This window comes from Meleagris gallopavo, chromosome 8 (assembly GCF_000146605.3).
Source record: "Meleagris gallopavo isolate NT-WF06-2002-E0010 breed Aviagen turkey brand Nicholas breeding stock chromosome 8, Turkey_5.1, whole genome shotgun sequence".
NCBI classification, from domain to species: domain Eukaryota; kingdom Metazoa; phylum Chordata; class Aves; order Galliformes; family Phasianidae; genus Meleagris; species Meleagris gallopavo.
Window position 1 is genome coordinate 31,743,915 of NC_015018.2, and position 20,928 is coordinate 31,764,842.

Consider the following 20,928-nt stretch of genomic DNA (forward strand, 5'->3'; position numbering starts at 1 on the left):
CACTCTATTAAGTGTCCCAAAGATTTTTTTGTATATTTGTAGTAAATTATGACACCAAACAAATAAGTTTGTTCAGTGAAGTCAAGTGGTTAGAGCATGAGAACTAGAGCTGAGGGTCTTGGGCTTTTCCAGTGGGAGTAACTGCTATCTGCCATAGAAGAAGATATCATTTGCCTAAGAAAATAACAAAGATTTCAGCCCCTACATGGTATAGTGCAAAGTATCATGTGAAGCAACGTATTCCATACTGCAGCTAAACATCTAAACATAGCTTGCATCACAATCCTTTCTTCTTCACATTTCCAATACCTGCTGAATAACCTTTTAATTTCATATGGTATCTATCACCTCCATCAGTTTAAAGCAACTCGAGCTCTTTTGCTTGCATCGCCATTACCTTTCCACAGAGCTGGATGAAGACAGTGAATGGATCTTAAATAAAGCAAGACAAAGAATCTCTGGGTTTACTGCAAAACTAAAAGCCCAAAGCAATGCCTGGAAAACAATTGGCTTTACGCACAGAAATAATTCTCTGAGGCAGATTATATAGGCCCCTTACATGGCGAGTTGCACTTCAATTATGAAATGCAACTCAATCTTGCAAGGAGACACAGCTCTAATGCTTGGGGCTGGCAGACTCCCAGGCCAGAAAGTGCATCTTTGTGACTCACTGCGTGACCTAGCAGTACAATTTTGTAACTTTTCAAACATATGAGATCACAGATTTTTCAGTTTTAACAATGGGATACCGTGGACTTACAGCAACGTACAGATATGATTTTCCAGAACTACTACAAAGTTGCAGAGTCACACAGAATCACTGCAGAGTTTCTATGAAGAGCCACACTTACGCCTTCTCCTACCCGCAGCCTGCTTTACCTCTCTCCCATTCCTTCTCCAATTTGTGAAAGCTTGGCTTGAAATTTCTTAAAACCCTTTTTCTAATGTGTTTTTTTCTTGTTTTTATGGTGGTGGTTACAAATAATAAATTCTTGCCCTTCCTTAACAGCCATCAGCACATGTGATTTTGGCACATCCCTTCCCATCAAGGCAGCATAAACATATTGGGTGCTGCCTGATCCAAGACACCTTTAGTCTTTCTTAGGCATTTGTGTAATCTCCTGCAAGATGCCTTGGAAACTCCAGAGTTTCCAGCATAACTGAAAGTGTTAACACCAGACATCTAATGTATAAACGCTCTTTTTTTCTCTGCCTCTTGTGTTCCATTTGGAAAGCAATTTTGCCACCGTTTATTTTATTTAAGCCCCACTTTGGAATGAAATAAGGTTATCACTCTCCTAGTTTATTTTTTCCTGTCCCATCTTTGTTTTCTGTGGTCTTGGAAGACTGTTTGTCTTGTTTTCCTACTTGGCATACATTCCGTAAATGTTTTAGTTGTCTCCAAGGCCACAAAGCTAAAAGGCCATAGAGAAGTGGGGTGCTTGACTGGAAAGATATGAGCAGCGTGAAAATCCTACTCCTCTTGAGAGTTAGCAGAAATGTGTATTTCTATGATTTTGGAAGGAAACTACACTGACATGGGCATCATATTCATGAATGGAACCCATGTTATTTACAACAGTAATTTAATTCCTGCAGACGTGCATTACCTTCATGACTGCATCCTTATGGAAATCCTACAAAGAGTAAAGTGGAGATGGGGCCCGTGTACTTCTAGTTCTTTACATGCAAATAGGTCAGATGAAATAAGCTAAAGAAGGAGACCATATAAAATGTCTTATCAATGTAGTGCCTTTGAAGTAAAGAAACAAAAACAAGAATTTAGGGTGGAATTGCTTAAGAACATAGGCAATGACTTACTGACAATATTGTTTATGGTAGATTTAAAAGGATAGTCACACCCCAAATGAGCTTTGCACTGTACGCATATGGAGAAAGACAAACTCCCTGCCCAAATAGCAAATAACTGAAAACTATTTATCTCTTTGTCTTTTTATTTCTTGACAACAATGAAAGTTTCAAATGTAGGCAGCAAAAATTCCAGTCTCTAATGTTAACTATGCTGATAAATACATTTCAGTGTAGTTCCTACTTCCTGCAACAAGGAAACATTTTAGACTTACAGTTACCTGAAAGCTACTGATGACACCTCGACGTTGACAGAAGTAATTCACTTTGCTATCTATCCTAACAACTTTTCTCTCTTTTTTTTTTTTCCTGTCAGTAGGTTATTGTGCCATTATTTGAAAATATTCTTTGCAGTAATTAATCAGCATACATTTCATATTCCATGCAGCGTGAGACAGGAAAATTCCTGCCCACGTGGTAACTCTTCTCTCTCCTGATTTTAATTAAGCAATTCCTGCTCGTGTATTTCTACAGATTTTTAATTAAAATAAAATTATTGGGGATAATTGAGTTATCTATTAAAAAACAACAGCAAACAAATGAAGAAAGGCTATTTAGCACTTTTATATGTTCTAAGAATAGAGAAAGCCTTTTCCTTCGTGACTTTTGCATTACTATATCACCTTGCTCATACTGTCAGAACTTATACGTATATTTCCAGGAATAGGATGTCTCAGCACTTGCATGGACCTCTAGGTGTCCAGGACCAAAGTTTCACTTTGGCAATTGGTCTGCCTTTTTGTCCCTGTTTTTTTTTTTTTTTTTTGTGAAAATGAAGAGCAGAGCTCTGCCCTCCTTGGGAACAGAGGTGCACAGTCAGCTACGACAGAACTATAAGGTCATCCCAAAACATCTCACTGTGGAGTACACCAGTATCAAACACTGTTCTGGAGAGGACTGCTGTGGACTCTTCCAGTCTAACTAACTAATTTTAGTGTACGTCAGATTTCTGAGTAACTACCCTCAAGTCATCATATCTGTTTGAGTTACTGAAGGAAAAAAAAAATCTAAGGCTTCACCTGTAGGTGGCAAGAACAGGGGCTGTTGCCAGCCTTGAATGGCAACGTTGCTTCCTCATGTGTCCTCCTTCCTGATGAGCTCCGTGACTCAGCAGCATTTTGCTTCTATAGCAATCTGCATGTTGATGAAGAGATGCATTGCCTCACCCAGTCATATCCCCAAATTAAGACCAAGACTGGCAGCACATCAAGTACCAGAATTTGTTCCAGATTTATTCAAATGCATAATGGCAGGTGCACAGTGGAATTTAGGTCAGTCAGGCAAGCGAGATCAACAGTACCGCCCCACAGGCTCTAATTCTAACTAATCAAGAGACGAGCCAGGGATTAGTCCTGGCAATTGAAGTGGTACACTGAGAATAATTGCAAGTTTGGAAAAACATCCCCTTGGGCACCCCCTGAGCCAGCTGAGATCACTCAAAATTGTTGTGATAATAGATATAATGGTATAACCAGGTTGGTTGGTATCATCCAGAACGTCTATTGCAATAATCCTAATCCAAGCTCTGAAGAGAGGCTGTGGGAGAAGAACTGAAGTGTGGGCAAATGCAGCTACTTAATTACTTGGGGCACCAGGAATTTTGAAAGAAAAAGAAGAACATAATAGCACGCAGAGAGAAAAAAAAGAGTTCTTAAATTTCTATGACTGATGTCAAATGTTTAGAAATAGTTATTTGGAAAACTGCTCTTCGTACAGGTGTTCAGTGAAGCCTTTGCAGGAGTATGAAGGGATCTGCAGAAATCTAAAACATGTAAACGAAAGGAAATATCCCCAGGGTTAAAAAGTAGGATGTAATGTAAATTATTCATAGCTGGAAATTAGTAATTAGTCATTCGGTGACAGGAGAGACAGGAAGCTTAGACAAAGTGTTCATTAGGATGTTCTTGTCCCTTTTTTCAGGCAGGCTGTGAAATGATAACTAGAGTCATCAGCCAAAAAGCCAGCAACACACCCAATTAGAACGAGGTCATCATGTAGCACCAGATGAGTGTGAATAAAGCTGTGAGAACACAGCTATGTTTCCCATGGACCCAGACAGAAATTAAATGAAAACCTGAAGACATTGCCCATAGGTTAGCTGCCAAATTACTGTTCAATGAACAGGGAGTCTTCTGCTCCTTGAAAGATGTCCCTCAGTTAATGGAAGTCATCTAAGCGTACAGTGTCATTCATTTAAGATCATGCAAAGCCACAGCTTTGTAGGACTGGGGAGTCACTGTTTAATCTTGAAGCACACTGGGGCAGGGGCTGCAGTGACCTAAGTAAGTGTTACTGTTAATTATGGGGCCTACATACTCTCTGGGAACTCAAGATATCTGCTCCTGGAAAGGAAACAGAAAGTATTCGACTAAGGAAGGAAACTGAAAATGTATGAAGATCATATCATAATAAACAATACTGTATGCCAGTTATTTTAAAAATGAATCTGGATGTTTTAATGTGCACAGAAGAGCCTTGTTACCTAGGTAATTCACAGAAAAGAAGCTGTATCCACTCTAATTTTACTCATGTCACCTGCAGATTCTCAAAGCACTAAGTCAATTGCTCTAGGTAAGGGCTGAGAGCAGGTCTATACTGTGGGACCCAGTCAGGGCATTCCTTGTTGTAATGTATGTTTATTTTGTAGAAAAGCAAGTCAAAAAGATAATTCTCTGTATACTGTATGTAAAATATCTATCTACATGTCATGCAGATGAAGAAAAAGTGTATGCACGGTCAAGAGCAACTGCAGTCTGCAAGGAAACAGGGTTAAATTAAAACCCATATCTGCAGGTCAAGAAACGGTTTTCAATGGAGTGGAAAAAACAGGGAAAGAAGGTTTAGGAGACAAATAATTATCTAGTAAATTTTTGGCATGTGGACACAGAATAAAGTCAGTCAAATAGCTTATTTGAAGTAACGCTGGCCAGTTTTTGTTATATGAGTAGCATAGCAGCAAGGATCATTTTCACAGACCACAGGGAGGAAATTAGAAGATTACATATAAATCAACAGAATTGGAAAAACGTAATAATAGAATAACGTTGAATTCTGACAAATGCTTTTTAAAAATACATTCACGTTTTTTAATGCTTGTACCAAAGCTGCATATAAACTCACAAGCTACCAAGAGTTTGAATAAGAGACTCTGGGGCTTTACTCATAAAAATGTACTGACTTGGTTGGGTCCAATTTTTTCCATTAAGTTTAATGGTAGAATCAGAATGTACACACATGCATGGTTTGAAAAGTACAATGTCCAATTTGTGGAGTCTGGTACCAACCAGCAAATAAGATTAAGAGAATGGGAATCCAACATAGGGAAACGCACCTGGTTTTCTCCCATAAAAATGGGTGATTGTACTGTCCAAATCCAATGCCATTCTAGTGGATGCTAGAACTATCATGTTGCATTTATTATGGCAATGCAAAAAATACACACATTTCCTTCCTCCTAACTTTACTTTCTTGACTGTGTTTATTTTGAAAACAAAAATGTCACAGAATGTGAAAAAGAACTGGAATAAGAGCCAAAGAATTAACTGTGGTCAGACATTTCAACTTAGCCATTTTCTACTTTTTTTAGTGTAAATGGGCCTGAACGCAAAAAGCTAATTTGATTTTATTTACCTTAAAGGCTTCTGGGTATGAAGAGCTAGAGTTCTGGGTCTGACCCAGTCATACCCTTGTGAAAACATGCAGACACATCTAAACATAGGTAGACCATCATGTTTGTTCTACCCTGAGAATAAACCGGGTAGGCATGAACCAGCTTTGGTCCAGAAGTGGGGGTAGCCACATTAGAGCCATTATAAATCCTGGAGTTATCCCAGTGCATCTACATAGTTTACAGAGAAAATGTGGTTTAAACCAACTAGGCCAGAAGACAGGCAAAACCATGGCTTCTACATCAGTTTGTATAGACTCACTTTGAGCAGAACATGTATATTGGATATATTATTTGTGGTGCCAATAGATTTACAGCCTTTGTTTTTTTTTCATATCTCTCTACTATGAAGATAGTTATGCAGCACATAAATGAGGACTTTGGCAATTACTTTCTCTGTATCTCTACAGAACTGTGTGTGTCCAAAGGGAGTAGCCACTCCAGCAATACATAACTCAGTATTTTTTCAGTATTTATGTTCTGTCAATTCTGTAAATCGTGTGAGTTGGGAGGGATCTTTAAAGGCCATCTGGTCCACCCCCCTTGCAATGCTCAGGAGCACCCACAGCCCCATCAGGTGCTCAGAGCCCACCCCCTGACCTTGGGTGTCTGCAGGGACGGGCACCACCACCTCTCTGGACAGCCTGTGCTGGTGCCTCACCAACCTTATTGTAAATCTCCCCTGTTCTAGTTCGAACCCAAAACAATAATTCAAAGAGTAATCCACATGGGAAAATTGCTAGGTGATGTGCAATCCCGATCCCGTGAGACATTTTTCCTTTACAGTAACTGGAAAAGATTTGAAGCTTGACAAAGTGGCAATCATATGGCAATCATTCTCAGTTCCCACATGGGAAGCCATCAAATCTGCTAGGATTTTTCTAGAAAAGAAGCAGCCGACAGGGGTAATGACAAGGTCTATAAAATCATGAATGATGCTATTGTAGATGCTAAAGGTTTACACTGGTTTAAGAGGAAATTGGACGAGCTCAGGGAAGAGAAATCCACTGAGGGTTATTAAATCGTTGAAACCACATCTGAAGCTGAGAGCGGTCAGAAACTGGGGGAGTTTGAGTGGAGAAATGTGCTTATCCTGTCCTTGCTCCTTTCCTTTAGACTTCTTAAGAGAGTGCATGGGGAAAAGTCAGACCTTCAGTGTAACCACTCTCCTTACATTTTTATGCAACAAAACTTGTGGAAACTGCCACCAGTTCAAGCCTTCCTGTCTCTTCTGTACAGAAAGGAAAATTAAAAAAATTCTTGTATTTGACATATGATAACAGAATGGGTATTCAAACAAAAAAAAAGCAAATAGGCAAAACTGCTGTTTTGTAATGCTGCAATTCCATTGGAACTGCTTTTGAAGAGCCAAAATAGATAAACAGAAGTGCAGGCCTGCCCTTGCACAGCACATAAGCTGTGATGTTGGTATCACTAGCTAGTATTCCTGGAGGAACAAGGGATGAAGTGCAGGCTTCCTCCTGCTCTTACCATGACTGTGACGATGCCATTGTCACCTTTGGAGGTGCGCATCAGTGTCTCAGTGCAATGCCTCAACAAGGGTGAGGTCACTGCATACCCCTGTGGCACTGCAGCCAAGAGAAGAGCCAATTCAACCTCCAACTTTACCAGCTGCTTACAAAAGCCAAGCCAATGAGGAATTACATTGCAGAAGTTACTTTCACTTCAAATTCAATTGCGGATAGGACACAATTAAAGTTAATCCTTTGCTAGGGAGGGAAACAAATGAATTGAAACTCTAGATAGCACCAAGAAAATGCTGGCTCCAGGAAAATACAATGGGTGGGCCAAATGCTTACCGATGCCAAAATCAAGTACAAATATTTAAAAACAAAATCATCTGGAAATTACAGGGACTGAGATAAAACAACTACTAACATGAGATCATTTGTACCAAGATAGTAACAGAGGTGGAAAAGCCCTCATTTTATTGACTGTTCTTATTAGAGCTATAAAATGCAAATGTTGTGCACACATGTGCCTGCCATCTGCAGGGCCGAGCAGCATGCAGGCTGGCTGCACGGGCAGTCATATTTTCACATTATGAATGATAAGAGAGCAATACAGTGGCAGAGGTGGCTCACAATATGCTCTACTGTGCAGGTGGTGTTTACAGCTAAGCACCTTTTTTGGAATGAACTCTCGAGGTCAAAATAATTCAGGGAGTCGTTTAAGCAGAGGGGCAAACAATATTAAAGTAAATATGAGCTCACTGTAACCCTCACTGTTCAGGCCGTTGTGTTTATGGCAGACTTGCCAAACAGAGCAGTTCCCCTTTGGAGTCATGCAATGCACCTGCTTCTTTTACAGCATAAGCTCACAACTCCACAATTCTTTTTTCACATCAGTAATTCATCTGTATGCCCCAGTTGTGCTTGCAGGCTGGCTAGCCGAAAGAACAAGCATCCAGGTTTGCATTTAATGTCATTGAAATGCATTGCATAACAGAAAAAATAGACTGAAAAATTAAATTAAGAAACAAAAATCAAGCATATTTAAAAGAAATTATTTCAAAAAAGAATACCATGTCTTTTGACAAATAGTAGTGGGCATAGAACCGTTTATACTTGTTACTACCACACTGCAAAAATACAGAGATCAATGCTTGACCTCAGCTTTCAGACACAGCTATATGCAAAGATGTACCATTCAAGTTCAACAGAAAGTTGAATTGGGACACATCAGGTTTGGTGAGATCAGCTCTTTACTATTGCAACTCAAGGTACATATGTGAAAACATGGACTTGAAAAAAACAGAGCAGCTCAAGAGCTGCCTGAGGGAAAGGTCTTTCATTCCACCACATGGTTTAGTGCTGATTTAGAACAGTACTACACAGTGGTACCAGAGGCTGTATCCATTAATACTGGCCAGAATCTTTCTAGACCAGGTAATTTTGTGAATGTATTTTTAGTTTGGTTCTGTGCAGAGCTACAATCAGTGATCGCTTGTTCAGAGGAGGCAGAAGGTATTCCTAGCTATTACATCTGAAATGCATCCACCTTCCCAGTAAGTACTTCATGTTATTCGTTGTTATTTTATTTTATTGTCGTTTTCAGCGTTTTAATCAAACTGCCTCATAGTGCTGTTTCTCAGCAAGCAAAGTGTGTTTATGAAGCACACTGAGCACAGAAACTTCATAGAAAACATTATTTGGGAATGCTACTTCTTGTTCTGAATCTGACAGAAAACTGAGAAGTAAAAACATAAAAATATCAAACTTTCACTATTATTTTAAAGAGCCAGCTGCTTATTGCTAGGAGGGACTATTCTTCACTATAATTGAGTGCAGGGAAAGAGCTGACTCAGCAAAATGCAGTTATCAGTAAGGAAATAGCATATCTGCTCAAAATACTATGGTGAGACCATGCCAGATATTTTTGAATACTTAATAGAAGAAATAAGTGCATGGGAAAGGTATGAAGTAAGTTATAAGAAAGACCTTAGGGTCATTTTTTATTGGAATCAAAACCAGAATTCTGTGTTGCTGAGGGTCAAATTTAGTAAACACTTTCAGTTGCTCAGTATCAGGGAGCCATTACTAATTTTCTGTCAGAAGCCATCAGAGATAAGAAAAATGCCGTCTCAGCTTTTAAATGGTGCTAGATCCTGATGGTGCAGAGAATCTCCTATTCCTTTGTAATAATAGCTACCATTCACAGGAATTAGATTTCCCAGGGTACTTCACCACTTCTCATAGAAGCATATTTACATATATATACATATATGGAAAGAAAATGAGGTATATCTATGAAAATGCCCATTTAACACAGTACAGAATCTCCTTCAGAGGCCTTCCTGGGGCTGCATGCAGCACAGCAGCAAGGGGCATGTGATGCACAGCCACAAGGATTTATTTCCACTCGCATGGCAATCTACTGTGAAATTTTGATTTCTTCCAGTGCTCAGTGCCTATTTCCTGCAGGAAATGATTTTTATGGGTGGTGATGATGTATGGTTGGACCACAATGCACAGCTCTTTTCCCTTCGCTGTGGAGGACAGCTCAGCAGCTCTGTGCCACCATCACGTCTCTTTCTTCCTTTTTGCCCCATGGGCTTGAAAGAAAGCCCCAGTTTCTGTATTTCTTGCCTTAGGAGCACCAATCTATGGGGCCTTTTGGGACTGAAATTATCGTTGCTACAGAAACAGGTGAAGATAAGAGGTTTTGTATTTTGGAGAGTGGAAAGTTTGGGACGGAGGTTGGGCTAAGCTCAGAGATGTTACATTTCACACTAGTATTCATGCTTTTGTTCCTCTTTGCCCTTTGGTGATTTCTGTGCATCACCTTTTGATTTATGACCTTGAACTTGCTCCTCAGCTCTAAGCCAGTGATGGCATGGTTCTCAGACCCACTGGCCCAGCTGTGACAAATATACACTCCTTTAAAAAAGGATCAGATCTGCAGCCTGCCTTTACACCAACTTACACCACCACATGTGTAAGATGAGAGTATAAATAGAGCTTCACAGCAGACATATTTATATGTTTGTGTACAGAGGACATTTTTAAGCTCTTCTGTTGGCTGTCATTACTTCAGAGCTGTACTATGAATCCTGTCCCAAATGCTGTGATGCTGTGACAGCAAGCAGCAGGACCAGTACAGTGTATGACATCCTGTTAGTAGGGATGACAGCTGAGAACGAGGGGTGTGTTTCTGTCTGCTAAAGTCAGCATTAGGAGACAGATACCACTGACTGAAAAGAGACAGAATTTGGAATTAAATTGCTCACTTTTTTTTTTTTCTTAATATCTCTGGGTCTGACTAACTCCCTCTAGACAACCATATAAAAACTGCATGTTTTCTTTGCCTGATACCGATTTTAATTGCAGCTAATTAGTATTAGACTGTTTACATACCAAGTCTAGGGATGAGAGACTGATGCTATCTGGTGGATGATATGTATTCCAGCTGCTGGAATGGTGCAGGACTTAGAAATTAATTTAAAAAAAAAAGGAATTGATGTAGCAAAATAAGTAGTTTAAAATGCAGTTAAAATGTCACAGTCATTAAATTTGAACTGAACCTATCTAAAACATAATTTTATCATGTTCCTTTTCACCATCTGTCTGAAAAACTTAGAATATAAATCTTATCCTAGTGTTGTTAAATGGCACTTCTCAAACCACTGGTTTAGCTTTGAATTGCCATGCTTATTTGATAAGTCAAGACTACCAAGTAGAGTTTAAGCACCGTATAATTGAACACATCAAATTATATAGCCATGAAAATGGGACTTCCAATGGAAAAGGCAGCTGACGCTCAACTGAAATAGATATGTTGGAGTAACAATTATGTATCTGATTTTAATTCTTCAAATGAGTTGTTCAGGCAGGAATTTGCAGCTCTATAATTTTAAAGAGGTAAAGGTCAAATATCTTGTTTACATGTTCCTTGGTTATTGCACATATATCTCCAACCAGCTTTAAGTGTAAGTAATGAACCTGAAAATATTTTAGGGGTGATTAAAGTGCGTTTAATATTAAAACATGTTAAAACACACCTATAGAATAAATAACAAGCCCCTGAAGGAAATTTAAATATTGAGCAAAGTGATTAATACTCCACACTGATGAATTATAAGGTTTTATAAAAAGTAGGCTCGTGAATAAGCACTCCCTGCAATCAATCCATGTGGGTGGGCCATGCAGCTGGAAAAAACTTAGCTGATGCCTCTTGGTCCCTGCGTGGGTGCAAAGGTTCACACACACCCACATATGGATGCAACTGCAGAACAAGGACCAACATTTCAGCCCAACTGGATCATGCCGAACAAGGTCGAATATCACTGACCTCAGTGTTTGTGAAAATGTTCAGCCAAGTATGAGACAAATCTACAAACAACAAACACAAAATTGCTCATATTCTCAGTCACTTCATTAGCAAAACCAAGCAGTTTGTTTTTTTTACTTGCAATAGTTCAGTCATTTTAAATACATTTTACTTGCTGAGTACAGGGTGAGATATTTACACATTCTAGTAAGGAATACCGCGGAAGCCTGAAAGGTCAAAACAAGGATCTGGAGTAAAAACTGTTGTCCTTAAAAGCAATCCCTACTGGAAAAAATTATGATGATTGAGGGGTCAGTGGTGCTAGGGCAAGCACCAGATAAGCCACAAGCTATTTGAAGTAATGCTTCCTTTGATCTGCCAGGCCTTTCGGTACACAAGGAAATCCAGTGGTGTTCCAGAGGCCTTGATAATCTTCCTAATGATATGATGGGGATGCTTAAGGTTGAGGTTAAAGAGGTCTTTCAGCGCAGCATGATGAACATTTGATGGAGAGAACTGACCTTCCCCTCAAAGATATTTGCAAAGCATCTGCTCACATTGGCAAATGTGTGGGCAACCGTGTGTATGAGCTTGACCAAGAAAAATATCAAAAAGAGCATTTAGATTCTCTCTGCAAAAAGTCCTGCTCAGATCAGTGATACTGTGGAATACCACAGGGGTTTATAAGCAAGGTGTATTGAGAAGGATAGTATAGAAGCCTTTGGGAAAACAGGAAATCCTAGAGTGGACTTGGTCAAAATCTTTGACAAGTAGTTCTCATTACAACTTCACAATTTTAGTTCAGCTTTTAACATTACCTTTATACTAACTTGGAAAAAAAAAAGAAAAAAAAAGAAAAAATAAAGGTCACGTAATCCATCTTGGCATCACTGAGGCCTGAGGCAACTGATTATTGCTAGAAAACTGGTGCTTAGTGTGCTGCCCCTGTGGATTCCCTGAGACACTCCCCTCTACCTGCTCAGAGCAAACAGCACATCCATATCTTTCAACCCATTTGAAATTCATAAACTAAAACAACCATTAATCTAGGTGCTTCATTAGTTAGATGAGCTCAGGCTTTGTGTTACACACATGACCATACCACACTCAATTTGGAAGCCATGGCAACTTGCACTCCACAAGGAAGTCATCATCTGCATCACCCCCCAGGCAGGGCCCTTCAGTGAGTAGCCCATGGAAACACTGAGAGACAGATAATGTGTTGTAGACTCTCACATGTACAAGGTAAGGCTTTGTCAGATGCATTCTAATGAGACCTAGAAAAACTGCCTGAGATGTGCAATTGTGAGTCATGTTGTCATGTCAGGTGGTGTCACAGTTGAGCAGAGTACTGGCAGAGGGAGCACACATCAAGGATAGAGCCAAGGCATGATTTGTGATGGAAATAAGACACTGCTGATAGCCACAGAACCCAAAGAGGCCAAATGATCCAGGTAGTTGGTAAAAACCACTCAGAGATATGAATAGAGGCTGGAGAGCAAGGAGACTGGGAAGCAGCTGGCCCTGTATCCAGATGAAGCCAGAGCAAACTCTTCTCACAAGTGGACTGGGGCAGCTCACTTAATCCCTGCTTTTTTCCAAGTTTTCTTAATTGATCAATTGAAAAAAGAACAGTATGGGGCTTGTGGTTCTTGTACATGCTTAAGAAATAAAAAAGGCCCTTTCTTCACCTTCACTGTTGGCAACACTTTCAACCAACCTCCTAGTCTATTCCAAGTGGGACAAGCAACCCTCACATTAAGAAAGTTTAATATCCTGAAGCATAGGCTAAAGAGCACTGTTCAGATATTCTCACTTGCCCAAAGACTATTTAGTTGTTCCACACAAAGCAAAATACCTTTAAGATGAGAAATTCCCCACTTCAGAAAACCATGCATTTTAGTGGTTACGATTAGAGCGTGTCTGTGGGAGGTAAGTATTGAGTCATCTCAACCAAAGGAAAAGATATTCCAGGGGTTTTGCATTTCAGGTAAGTGCTTTAATCAGTAATCCATGGGAAATGGCTGAAACACACATTTTGAGTTGCTGCTTTGGAATGCAGGTGTCCTGGCTGTGTTACCATTATTATTTATTTGGTTTTGTTTTATTTAGGGACTTGACTCATTACATTCCTGTGGGAAGTGCTAACATTTTCCCCTGAAATGACAGTGTGACATCCTGCTTTCAGCTGGCCTGTTTTTATATTTGACTGCACCTGAAAAGGGCGCATTTTCTTTTCTGTAAGAAAGGGTAAGTTTGAACAAATCTTCAGAGAAATGACAGGCAGGGAATACTATGTTATGACTGCAGGCTGAGCACACTTCTCAGTGATGCTGACGCTCAGACTCTATGTGCAGGAGTAAAGTTGTTGGCAGTTTGCAAACTTCACTGGTAGAAACTCCAAAACGTAGAAAATTTAGACAACTGCACATGTTTTGAAGGTATCTGAAGCAGTAAATCCCTGCTATGAATGTAGCAAACCCAGAGTTTCCACCAGGCTTGTTCCAGCAAGATTTTCAGTGTATGCTGCTCAGAATGAATACTTGGAAGATCTAGTAAAAACAGAAAATTAAGGGAAAATATCCTTTCCTTCAGGGCTGGTGGCTTTCCTAAGACACCCTTTGCAGATATAGTTTACTGCTAAAAACAGAAGAGAGGAAGTTCAGACATGGCCTCAAGAGCATTAAAAGAAGTCATGAAAGGCCTGTTCTTATCCAGGGCAAACACTCCTTGCCTCACGTTAAGCAAGTTTCTAAGGGCTAGCTCCATGGAAACAGTCGCAGAAGTTAAGTCAAAAGTTGAGGTCATGGAAACCACTCATCATTTATGGCCTCATCTCAGAGACCTCTGAACTACGTACACTGTCACTTTTTGACTTTAAAAATTTTCTTTGGTTTTGAACCCTTTTACAAAGCCAGGATTGCCTCAGCCCTGCCCCTGCCAAGTAGCTGGGTGCGTTGTTCACTCCAGCCGGTCTCTGAAGGTAGAGGTTCCCACCTCACCCCATGAGGCCTCCAGGAGGGAAACATTCCCAGATTACATCCTGATACATGAATCTGCTCATCGGAAAGCACGGTATTGACCACTGTCTTTATAAAGTTTGTCAAAAAGGTCAGATTCCTATTTTAAAAAATAGAGCTTTCTCACAGAATCATAAAACCATTTGAGTTGGAAGGGATCTTTAAAGGCCACCTGGTCCAACTTGCCTGCAATGAACAGCTCAATCAGGTGCTCATAGCCTGGCTAAATATAACGCTGCCCTTTAAATTATCCCTACTCTAGGTTGCTGTCATCTTGGAGCAGTTTCTTCAGTTCAGAGTGTCCAAGAGTCAATACTCTCCTCTGGGAAGTGTATGGAGCTCCATGTCGTCCACCATCCACACATCTATTTTTCAGAGACAGCAACTCCCATCACCTGGAAATATTTGTAAGTGTTTGTTTGTGTGGATGTACATGAACACAGAGATAAGTGTGTGGGTGTGTGTTTTTTTATATTTAACTATGCAGAAGTAAACTTTCTGGATGGAAGTTGATAAGGGCCAGTTGAATGTAAAGCACTGAAATGTTGACTAAAATAATAAAAAGTCCTTTTCATGTCCTCACAAAACTAGTGCCTCGTTGACAGTTAAATCATCTAACTGGTGGGAAATGGATGTATAAGGGATATGAATATAGAGAGGATTATACGAGGTACTTCAGTAGCTAGATAAAGAATCAAAATGCATTGGGCCAAATCTTGATGCTTTTTGCATAAAGAAAAAGATTCTGATGAATTTAAAGAGGGGCAGGTTTTACTCAGGAAAAAAAATGACAAAGGAAGCAGACATGGAACACACAGATGATGTGCACTGATGTAACATAACATGAAAGACATACAGCCCTGACCCATACATGTAGAAAGAAGAGCAAAGCAGAACAGTTCTGAGAGCTTTTTACTTCCGAGGATATGTGGTTATGAGGTCAGATGGAATGTTTGGGGGACAGGAGGCTGCCAGCATCCAATACCAGCTGAGGGTCTGAGTCACCTCAAGCCTGCCACATGGCCTCTTAGTGTTTCATGGAAACCAAAATGAGCTAGGCAGAACTTCACTGGAAACCAATACTGCATCTAAGAAATGTTTTCCAAATCAGGCAATGAACATAAAGATTCCTCTGGAAAGTACCTAGCAAAGCATTTAATACCAAGATGCACTTTCAAAAACCTCCACAGAAAGCCTTTGCAAAAATATGCTGTTGTTGTTGTGAGCAGTCTGAGGGCAGCTCCCAGAAAACACTGCTCCCAGAACCTCGAGCTTCCCAATTCCTACAGAACTGACCCCCCAGAGAAGCTGGAAATAAATTGGCTATTTTCTGAGCTCCTCAGTCTTCTATTAAACCCTGGAGAGTGAAGATCACAAAAGGAAAGACAGTGTTTAATTATACTGAAGCTTATGGACAATGTTTTATCAAGTGCTGTGGGGCAAGATTTCTTCCTGTACTTTTAGGTACATAAAAATGCATTGCCTGGATTAAATTAGTACTTCACTGAGTTCTGGTAATAATAATAGCAACTTGAGGTAAGTTTAGAAGGATCAAATTTGAGTGATTCATAAATTCTAGCAATATTGATCTGCATGACTCTGCTGACGTGGTTACTTAATTCTTTGTGTATTTATGGTAGATGCATTGGCTGCTTTTATGTGCTATGTGTTTCCATGCTCGTAAGTAGTATAGCCTTACAGTTTATTTACACTGGGAAGTTTTGGGAAGCATGTAAATCTGAGCTAAGTAATGTGGAACAACTGTTGTGCAATGAGTACACACAATTTCTGGTTAAGCTTCTTCCATCTGAAATACTGTGCCTGCACGTGCATTTTGGGATTTTTCTTGCTGCAGAATAAACAATATATGCCAAATTTAGTTGAATTTGGGGTCTTTGGTGTCACATTAAAAAAACAAAACAAACAACAAAAAAAAAACAAAACCGTCACATTTCCACTCTACTCCATCCATCTGGTTTTTGCAAGTTAGGGCTGTTTTGCAGCAGTGGGTCAGTAGGGTAGAGGAAATTCAAGCTCTGCAAGCCAAGCAGCTGCTGCACAACCCAATGTGCCACAGAGAAGAGCTGGGGAGCAGCAGTGGATGCCAAAGGCGACTGTCCTCATTGGAAGGCAACCACTGGAATGCAGCTGGGCAGACAGAGCCCTGTCAGACAGTGCACATCCCAAGGACAAACAGGAGCTGCTGTGTGTAGGGTCGATGCAGTAAACATGGTAAAGGGGTTGAAGCTCAAAAGGAAAATGGGACTTCCCTAAGGAGAGGAGAGAAAAAGAACTAAACATGTAAAAGACTTCAAAATGATGAAAGACATTAATGGAAAGTGATGGAAAAAGGGAAGTCATTTACACACAGCAGTTGACAGCTGAAAGCTGATTTCTTTTCGGGTTTCTGTTTGGGAACAGATGTGGCAGGAAGTTCCAGCAGAAAAATAATCACAGAAATCGCACCAAGAGTGCAGAGAGGTGTGGGCAGAATGGTGTCTGTCACAGAAACAAAGGCAATATTTGTTTGCTTTGAAAGGGCAATTGCTGACATACATGACAAGAAATGTAAAATGACTCTTCGACTTGAGCCACAGACAGTTTGACATGTCTCAAAGATTGGATAAGAGCCTTTTGGATGCAAGAGGTCTCCTAAGTGAAAAGTGAACTTGCTTTGTGGCATCTCGGCTGAGGTGGCTCCAGCTGAGCTTTGAGGCTCCACTGGCCACGGAGGTTGGCTGGGTCTTCTCCCTGTGCAACAGCGTGCTGCCAGGTGTTTGGGAATGGCCCACAGCAGCCAGGGCAGTACTGAATATCATCACCTCAAAACTGACCATAAAACCATGCAAAACATCAGCTACCTTGAGACTGACCGTGCTCCTTCTGATGTCCCTTTACCTAAGTCTGTTTAGAAGGAAGGGAAATTTAACTCTCCTATTTAGGGGTATTAGGAGGAGCACGGCCAGTCTCTGGGACCCATCCTCACCCCTCTACCTGGAACTGAAGGTACAAAATTGAAATGGAAATGAGGAGGGAAGCCAAACAAAGCCTGCTTTACCTAAAGCCAGTGCCAGATCTCAACTTCTCCTGGCATTTTTGTTATCAGTGGCTTAGGAACACAACCAGACAGAACACTGCATGCCCCAGTTCTCAGCTGCACTATGCTCAGCCCTGCAGGCTGCAGAGCTGCTTTAAAATCAGTTGCAAAAGCTGTAAGAATTAGTGATGACTGGGGAACAGCAAGCAGGCTGTGATTGCCAAGGGTGACATACAGTTGGATTTTAACACTGTAATGGAGCCCGTCTGGGTGCTTCTCACTAGCACTACATGTCTGCAGCCTCCAGCTTCAGGGCTACAATTGTCAAACACAACCCCAACGGTGCTCCCTAATGCTGTATGCCAGGAAGGGACAGGCATAAAAACTGAGCTGGAAAATTCCCAAACATATTTGATGTAAGGTTGTAGAAGAGGAGTGGAGTTTGAGCCAGTTAATAATTAATGGCACATTTTTAAAGTAGAAATAGTAATCTTGTTTGTTATCATTAATTGTTACAAAATGTGATTGTATTCTACCAAGCTTATGAGGGAAATCCTCAAAGCTCTGCTTATTTTTAGGTCCCAGAAGACTCAATATTGTTATCCTGAGCAACAATTTGTGTTCTAGTAAGGAATTTGGTATGATTTACACAAAAGAGTTTGTATCTTCTTTGTAAATAAACATTTTTCATTATGTGTAATTAAATCTTGAAAGCTGAACTGAGAAATATGTGGTTTAAGATGCAGTTTAAAAACTAGTGAAGATCAAAAATGATAAATAATATGGCAGTCTCTTTGGAAAGGATGCAAGTCTTCATGCTTCTAGGACATAAGATAAACTCTAATTAATGGGAGCTAGTAAGAATTTTTTCCTGTCAGCAAGTTATTCCATAATTGCCTTCTGTAAAGCTTCCTGTACTTTTCTCAGAAGCAGCTGGTATGCTTCTTCAGGAACAGTGTGATAAAATCAATAAATCCCTGATCCAGTCCTATATCTCTGTGAGTGTCTTTTTTAACAGGAACTTTCTAGCAGACAAAGACTCAGGTTCATCTTTGTTTGGAAGGCACAAGCTGCTAAATCCTAAGGGAAAAGAAATGATGCTTTCTTTAGTGATGCCTTCCCTTGTGACAGGAAAAACAAAACCCAAGTCTTTTAACTCATTTGCTGGCAAGTAGGAAGGAAGGCAAATTATTTTTTCCATGATTTTGTCTTGAAAAGTGGTTACTTGTCTTGTTAATATGAATATACAATACACATGAATTGTATCCCCCCAACAGAATGAAATAGTTTGTCTCAGTAAAAAAATATAGCATTATAGAATATCATGAGTTGGAAGGGACTAATAAGGATCATTGAGTCTACCCTCAGCCAGCATTAGAGATTTGGAGCTGTGCACAGCAAGGCTTTGCCCTTGTCCTCAAAGTCCTTGGATCATTTTCTCCAGATACTTCCATTTTTCTTCACCAAACATACTTGTGGATCTTATTTGTTTCTCTCTATAATAGCACTCCAAATCTACTGACTGAGAAGCAATAGGTTTGACTGACAAGTCATGGAGAAGCATGCATCCATCAGTTCAAAGATAAATGGAGGGAATGGCTCTCTGGAAATGCCTTTGCCCTTTTACCTCTCATACAAAGAAGCTAAAGAGATGGCTTAGGTTTAGATTGGCTTAGCTTAACTTTAAGCTAATTGAAAGCTGGTGAAAGGAGTCATGTCTTATGTTTGTAATATGTCATCAGGAAAGAGATTGTTAGATCTCTAGCTGATAATAAGATATGTCCACTTTTCAAAGTATAGAAAGCAGGCATGGGAAAGGGAATGCTTCTGATGAGTGGTATAACTGCGGATGCACACACCTTAGTCTGGAAGAGAGTTGCTCATGAAGTTCAGGGCCTGAGCCAAGTGAAGGAAGATTTAATTGGGCATTTGGGCATGGTTGAGCTTTTGCTCATTCTCCAGGCAGTCCAAGAGTGGAACAGATTACTGGGGCATATCTACACTTTGCTACATCCCCTTCTTACTCCATCAGTATCATTACATTGTATTTTTTTCTCCGGTTTGGATAATCACCAGAAAGCTGAACCTACTCATGCTTTTGACCCCTGTGACTTCAAGAACTTGCACTGATAGTTACTAGCTGTGAATAAAACTTTCAACCTTCCTCTATCCACTACAGCACTAATTTTGGTTTGATAAAGTAAAATGTTTCTATAAACTATCATTACCCATAAGACTATATGTTGGCAGTTACACAAGAAATCATAATTGAAATTATGCCATTGGGCTGAGCTAACCTTACTCTTTCACTCAATCCAACCTGAAGAAAAAAAGCAGCTGTTAGGGTTAACAGTGGGAAAGCAGCTATGCCTCCCCTGCCAGTCCCAATATCTGCAGAAAACTCATTTCATATTCAGGCTGCGCTGCTTGGTTTATAGTGTTGGTAGAAATTCTCACCTGGAGTAAACAGATGTTAATCTGCTGAATTGTGATTTCCATCAGCTCTGTGCCTGGCTTACGTTGCAGAGCTCCCATCCCTTTGCATTTAATGCAAGGTGCACCCAAAAATCTAATGTACATTTATTTATTTATTTATTTTTCTAAGCTATCCCGTGGAATTTTGTTAGGATAGCTCTACGAAAAAGGCACTACTGCCAGTGTCCTTATGGCAGCTCACTGCTCATTCCTTTGTATGCATGAACTATGCATGGTTCAGGGCCGTATCACAGCCTGCCAGAAATAAACATTCAGTGAGAAGATGATGGCTCAGCTTTGTAGCTTGCACCCCAGCATTAATTTCCTCTGTCTGGTAGTCAACAACGGTGACACTTAATGGGAGAAAGTGTTCCCTGGTGTAGCTCTGCTGACCCTGGGGAATTACCCCATGGCAACTCCTGTCTATTGAGCAGCAAGAGATAAACTAAGCAGGGCTGGGAATTTGGAACAAGTTCAGCCCTCACAATATATGGAGATTTGGGGTGAGAGCAGACATTTTCTTATCATCCTCTGTAAAGACAAACTCCCTGTCCACAGTCAGGTAGCTTCTAATGGCACAGAACACACAGTCAGCATACAACCTCTTATTCCTGCTTGTGAGAATGTTATTTTATGTAACACAAGCCATTGCTCTTTGAATTGAATTTTGTTTTCACTACTAGAATCTGGTGGTTTGGCTGCATGATACTGACTTCCAGCTAAAATAGTTTATTCTCCAATTACTTTACAAGACAAAATTTCAAGCAATTAAGAGAATTAACAATGTATTTTCAAATTACTAAAAATACATCTGTGAAGTGCTTTTAGCATAAGATTCTCAAAGTACACTTTCACTTTTTTTTTTTAATAAAGATTTAACTGGAAACCATCTTAAACTCCACTAAATGTTTAATGCTCCTCCACCTACACATACATTAGCCAATTACCAGAATTAAATGTCTTCTACAAAGCAGTATTAGGATCTTTTTTTTCTTTTAAATAATCTACTTGTGCCTCCTTATTCCATGCATATTCCTGCTGCATTCTATGTGCCTCATGCTGCTACAAGA